Consider the following 7,431-nt stretch of genomic DNA (forward strand, 5'->3'; position numbering starts at 1 on the left):
ATAAAAGTCTATAAAATAGATGAAGTATTTCAGAAAATAAAAATATGTAGTGAGAATTCTATGCAGTTCTATTAAAATAATTTGTAAATTGTATAGTTCCATAAAATTTTTGGATATTATTGTTAATTCCATTTTGATATTTACCTTATTACTTCTTAATATGAAGAAGATAACATAGTTTCCATATGCTTGGCTCCCATTCTTACTCCTTTCTTTACTTTTTTATCTTTTGATATGAGTTTTCTAATAACTTATTTAACATTAAATAAAATTTATATTAAGTATTTTTAATACAAACGGAAGTCAAAATTCAAGGGAAATGTGGAGAAAAAAACCATGCAAAAACATATGTGGACTATGATAAGAATCAAAAGAGTTTTTATTATGATGAAATTAATTACTGATATAATTGCTTATTGATAATATTTTGGTAAAAATTTTTGACTTTCAGTTTATGAAACTCATAATATTTAATCTCATATTTCATAACTATTTAATCACAAATCTACCATGATATTGTCTATATTTCCTGCCAAGTTTCCAGTTTTGGTTTAAAACATATATTAAGATGATGTTATTTTAAATTTCTTACCTCATACTGAAAGTCCAAGTCATTACTTAATCCACCAGAGCTACATTGTAATTATATTTATTTATGATTGTGAACTGTAAATGTTAAACTATATTGGTGAACATAATATCATAAGCTGTAAGTCCTCAATACATTTTATATTAAAGTGAATTGAACCTCTAATTTGGAATTTCTATCTGTATCTAGAAAATACCTTTGGATGTTGGAGGACGAGAATGGGAGTAAGAGGATTTTCTTTTGGAAAAAGAAGATGCATGATGTCTTTTACGTGCTTCTAGTCTCAACATTCACTTTAGCACATTTTCCTCATCTATCAGGTGAAATATTTTTTTTTATTTGTAATACATTATAGGTTGCATAGCTTAAAATTAACTTCTTCAACTTTATGGAAAAATGTTTACAGCATTCAATGTGTTTAATACTTAGCCATAATACTATCTTTTGGAATGAGAGGCAGCAAAAAACTTGATTAAATAAATTTGTATATGGTTTAAAAAGGCCTAAGAATTCTCTACTTATCAAAATGTTTTGTATTTATACTATGTTATAGCTGTTGTAGACTAAAGTTGAGTGATTTAAAATTATGCAGATGATTTTACAGCATTCAATGGTTCAAGGACTTACCACACTATTATCTTTGGAATCAGAGATGGAAGGAACCCTGAATAAAAAATCTTGTATAGGCTTAACAAAAGGCCTAAGAATTCTGTGCTAATTCAAAAAAAAATTAAAGGGTGAAACATTTTTTCAAACTAGACAGAAATTTAAAGTATTTTTTTTAAGATTTTATTTATTTATTTGAGAGAGAGCAAGAATGAGAGAGCATGAGCAGGGTGGAGGCAGCAGAAGGAGAGGGAGAAGCAGGTTCCTTGCTGAGCAGGGAGCCCCATGCAGGGCTCTCATCCCAGGAATCTGAGATCATGGTCTGAGCCAAAGGAAGATGCTTAACCCACTGAGGCATCCAGGACCCCCATAAAGTACATTTAATACTGTCATAAATTCATTGGGGTGTTGATTGGGATTAGTACATCTGATGATTAAAAGAAAAAAAGTGAGGGTAAAGGGAAATTAATTGAGAAACCATACATTCTCTAAAATGCATCTTGTGTATAAAGATTTTGACTAAGCTCTGGTCATACAAGACTTACTCTTGAAAGTTACTGTAATAAGATAATTTTGTTTTCCCCTCATTTAAAGAAGAAAATAAAAGTAGTGTATAGTCAGGAAATTCCACTTGGCTGGGAAAATGGTATGGAGGCAATAAGAGGCATGCAATAATCATTTTCTTTTCTCTTAAAGGACAGTCAGTGTCTTCCATGGAATCTAGGGATATGACCTGCTCTGATGTTTCCATTTAAACTATGAAGATGGAAAATCAAAGTGTAGAAACAGATTTTGTACTTTCTGGTCTTTTCCATGATGGTCAGATGGACACTTTCCTCTTTGTTGCCATTGTAATTCTCTTTTCAGTGGCTCTGATGGGGAATATCATACTGGTCCTCCTCATTCACTTGGACACCAGACTCCACACTCCAATGTACTTTCTACTCAGTCAGCTCTCCTTTACCGACATGATGTACATCTCCACCACGGTTCCCAAGATGACCACTAACTTCCTGACAAACAGTAAGATCATTACATTTTTAGGCTGTGAGATTCAAGCATTTGTCTTCTTGACCCTTGGTGGGACTGAAGCCCTTCTCCTTGGTTTCATGTCCTGTGATCGATATGTCCCATCTGTCACCCTTTACACTATCCTGTACTCATGAACAAGAAGAACTGTTGGTTCATGGTCACATGTGCATGGACTAGTAGTTCTATCAATGCTTTAGTACATGCATTGTATGTATTTCAACTTCCATTTTGTAGGTCTCGGATTGTTAACCACTTTTTCTGTGAAGTTCCATCTCTACTACCACTGGTGTGTCTGGATACTTCCCAGTATGAGCATACAATCCTCCTGAGTGGGCCTATTATTCTGTTGCTACCATTCATGGCCATTCTAGCTTCTTATGCCTGTGTACTTACTGTGGTGTTCCAGATGAGCTCAGGTAAAGGACAGACAAAGGCTGTGTCCCCTTGTTCTTCTCACTTGACAGTGGCAAGCCTATTTTATATGACTACTCTCTCCACCTACACCAGGCTACACTCCTTTCATTTTCCAGAACAGGATAAGGCCATGGCAGTGTTTTACACCATCATCACTCCTCTTCTGAACCCAGTTCAGCCTGAGGAATAAAGAGGATATTGGGGCCATGGGAAAACTGTTGGTATAATGGATATTTTTTACAGGAAATACCACTTTGGGAAACACTTATTAATTGAGATTGAACAACATAGATCACTTTGCCTAGAATGCTGTTTTGGAATATGTAAACTCTAAGGAATATTTATGGAATAAATTGATAAATATACCGATTCCTGCTCACTTCAGAATGGCCTAATCATAGTTATTGAAACTAGATGGTTTTCCAAGCTGGAATCTGGAAAATAGGGTGTTATTGTCAACATTATTTGGCTTCTAGGAGTGCATTTCAATGCTCTACTCAATGTTTGCATCTCAAAACATATATTTTGTAGCATCCTCCTAAGGTCTAGATGTAGTGAGTAGGAATATATTCTATTCAAGCACATGATATTAAAAGTGTGCTATAAAAACTGTAATATATTTCAGTGTAAATAGTTCATTCATTCCTACAGTCACTCAACAATTGATTTAAGGTTTTAACTATGTGTGTTGCTGTAGTGTAGGCACTGGTGATATGGGTAAGCAAAGATAAGAACTGACAGAATTCTCTGATCTCATTAAGTTTATATTCCAATGCAGGGAGACATAAAATATAAAATAAAATAAAATAATAAAAAATAAAATAAAATAAATTTGAGGTATCTATAGTATATCAACCAGTAGTAATTCCTGGGGAAAAAAGCTGAAAATTGTCATAGGGAAAGCCAGAGAGTTTTGCAGTTTTATATAAAATAATCCAATGTAGGGGCAACCATGAGAATTACATTGGACTGAAATGAATTAATAATTCAAAAAGATATCTCATTAGGAATGTTCTACACATAGGAAGAAGCCAATGTAAATATATTGAAGAGTAAATAAGCATGGCAAGTAAATGAAAATCAAAGTGTAAAAACAAAGCCAATGGAAAAAAAAGAAATTGTAGGAAATGAGTAAAGATAAAGGAGACTGGATTTGAAATGTTAGGTTGACCATTGTAAGGATTTGGATTTTAATCCAAGGAAATTGGCAAGCATTGTTGTGCTTCTAGAGACAACTGAAATTCACAGTTATGTGTCCATTACAGTAGTACAGTTGTTACAAGATACTGCCTTGGATAACAGTGGTAATGGTAGAGTAGCAAGAACTGGCCAGTCTCTGGAGATTAGTGGAAAGCAGACATTTGAGACTTATAGTGAGATATGATGTGAAGTGTGACATAATTAGAAAAGCAGAGAATTGGGGGGAACCTGCCTGGCTCAGTCAGTAGGCCATGGGACCCTTCATCTTGGGGTTGTGAGTTCTAGGTCCACATGGGTGTAGAGATTACTTATAAGATATTTTTTAACAAAGAAAAGCAGAGAATTGGGCTAAGATCTTGGAATAAACAACTGGAAGTAAGAAATCATCATTATTACTGTTGAGGAAAAGCATAAGAGCAACATTTCCATCACCCACTTCCTTAGTTCTTCTTCACTATTAGTACCTCAACTGTACAGTGGTCATTATTCTGACTCCCATCAACATTAAATGGAAACAATTATTAATATAAATAAACAATTACTTCTCTGGTGTTTCTAGATTCTTTGTCTCGATGTATTTTTTTAAGGTTTTATTTATTTATTCAAGAGAGAGAGCATGCACAAGTGGGGTGAGGGCAGAGGAAGAAGCTTTATGTGGGGCTCATGACCTGAGCCAAAGGTGGATGCTTAACTGACTGAGCCACCCAGGCTCCCCTTTTTTCTCAGTGTTAATAGGAGCAATATACCTCAGTAATACAAACAATAGTGCTATTGTTGTTATTGCTGACTTGAATTCCATTGTATAAATATATAACTATTGCCTTCATTAGATCATTTTATATTTTCAGCTATTATGAATAAAAATATAATATTTTTATTCACACAAAACTTTTCTTGTGGAAACATGTACTCAATTATTTTAGTATCTTCCTAGGAATAAAATTGTTCGGTAATAGATAAGGTGTATGTTTAACTTCAATACAAATTAAAATGTAGTATTAATATCAAATATTCTAATCAAATATTAAAATTCCCTGTTGTTTAAGGGTTGGAGTAAGTAAGGCAATGGTTTAATGCTAAATTTAAAATATGTATTTTTGTGAAATATGTTAGAAACTCATTGATATCAACTGTGTGTATATTGTCAATAAATTTCATATTGATTTTAATTTTGTTAAGACCACTTGTTCTTGGTTCAATATAAGTTATATTATTTGATCGATAAGTATTTTTCTTTTTTTTTTAAAGATTTTATTTATTTATTTGAGACAGAGAGAATGAGATACAGAGAGCACGAGAGGGAGGAGGGTCAGAGGGAGAAGCAGACTCCCTGCCAAGCAGGGAGCCCGATGCAGGACTCGATCCCAGGACTCCAGGATCATGACCTGAGCTGAAGGCAGTCGTTTAACCAACTGAGCCACCCAGGCGCCCCGATAAATATTTTTCTTAATATACCTTATTTGTTTATAATGTAATGTGCATCTGTAAGCCCACCACCAATCTAAAAATTAAAACAGTGAAATTGTCAGATCTCTTCAGAGCTTCTATTTTGTCCTTGTGCTTCCCCCATTGTTCTTTTTTTACTATGAAAACGTCACTGATGAAGTTATTTATTTAAAAAATTTTAATTACAGTGTGATTAACATGCAGTGTTGTATTTTCAGGTGTACAATATAGTGATTCAACAATTCTATACATTTCTCAGTGCTCATCACGATAAACATACCCTTAATCCCTTTAATGTATTTCCACCATCTATCTACCCACCTCCCCTCTGGTAATGACCAGTTTGTTCCCTATATTTAAGAGTCTGTTTCTTTATCCTTTTTTATCTTGGTTCATTTGTATTGTTTCTTAAATTCTACATATGAGTGAAATGATATGGTTTTTGTATTTCTCTGACTGACTAATTTCACTTAGTATAATATTTTCTAAATCCATCCATGTTGTTGCAAATGACAAGATTTCATTCTTTGTTATGGCTGAATAACATTCCATTATATATATAAAAATATACATATATATTTAAATTTAAATAGAAATATACATAAATATATATAAATACACGCACACACACCCCCCACATCTTCTTTATCTATTCATCAGTCAACGAACACTTAGGTTGCTTCCATATCTTGGCTATTGCAAATAATGCTGCTATAAACATAACAGTGCATATATCTTTTTTGAATGACTGTTTTCATATTCTTTGGGTAAATACCTAGTAGTGGAATTATTGGTTCATATGGCATTTTTATTTTTAATTTTTTGAGGAAGCTCCACACTGTTTTCCACAGTGACTGCACCAATTTACATTCTCACCAACAGAGCAGGAGGTTTCCCCTTCCTCTATATCCTTACCAACACCTGTTCTTTCTTGTCTTTCTCATTTTAGCCACTCTGACAGGTGTGAGGTGATAGCTCATTGTGATTTTGATTTGCATTTCCCTGATGATCAGTGTTATTGAGCATCTTTTCATGTTTCTGTTGGCCATCTGTACCTATTTTTTGGAAAAAAGTTTGTTCATGTTTTCCATTTTTATTTTTATTTTTTATTATGTTCATTTAGCCAACACGTAGTACATCATTAGTTTTTCATGTACCATTCAACAATTTATTATTGCATATAACACCCAGTGTTCATCACAACATGTGCCCCATTAGTATCCATAACCCGGTTACTCTATCCCCCCACTCACCTCCCTTTTATAACCCTCAGTTCATTTACCAGAGTCCAGAATCTCTCGTGTCTCCCGCTGTGATTTCTTCCCCTTCAATTTCTCCTCCCTTCCCCTATGGTCCTCCATGCTATTCCGTATGTTCCACATATGAATGAAACCATATGATAATTATCTTTCTCTGCTTGACTTATTTCACTTAGCATAATCCCCTCCAGTTCCATCCATGTTGATGCAAAAATTGGGTATTCATTCGATCTGATGGCTGAGTAATATTCCATTGTATAAAAGAACCACATCTTCTTTCTCATTTCATCTGTTGAAGGGCATCTCAGCTACTTTCACAGTTTGGCTATTGTGGACATTACTTCTATGAACATTGGGGAACATGTGCCCATTCTTTTCAATACATCTGTATCTTTGGGTTAAATACCTAACAGTGCAGGGGCGCCTGGGTGGCTCAGATGGTTAGGCGTCTGCCTTCAGCTCAGGTCATGATCCCGGGGTCCTGGGATCGAGTCCCGCATGGGGCTCTCTGCTCCTTGGGAGTCTGCTTCTCCCTCTGCCTCTCTCTCTCTCTGTCTCTCATGAATAAAAAAAAAAAAAATACCTAGCAGTGCAATTGCTGGGTCATAGGGTAGCTCTATTTTTTTTATTCTGTTATGTTAATCAGCATACATTACATCATTAGTTTTTGATGTAGTGTTCCATGATTCATAGTTTGCATATAACACCCAGTGCTCCAGGCAGTACGTGCCCTCTTTAATACCCTTCAGCAGGTTAACCCATCCCCCCACAGCCCTCCCCTCTAGAACCCTCAGTTTGTTTCTCAGAGCCCATAGTCTCTTATGGTTTGTCTCCCCTTCCGATTTCCCCCCTTCATTTTTCCCTTCCTGCTATATTCTTCTTCTT

The 7,431-nt window shown here is 34.8% G+C and overlaps 1 pseudogene; it reads left to right on the forward strand.

The window, feature by feature from the left end:
• Positions 1-1,953: 1,953 nt before the first annotated feature.
• On the forward strand, positions 1,954-2,868 carry LOC102750112 (olfactory receptor 2AK2-like; annotated as a pseudogene).
• Positions 2,869-7,431: the final 4,563 nt, after the last annotated feature.

The sequence above is a fragment of the Leptonychotes weddellii genome, chromosome 7 (genome assembly GCF_054177405.1).
Source record: "Leptonychotes weddellii isolate Sample4059 chromosome 7, ASM5417740v2, whole genome shotgun sequence".
Lineage (NCBI taxonomy): Eukaryota > Metazoa > Chordata > Mammalia > Carnivora > Phocidae > Leptonychotes > Leptonychotes weddellii.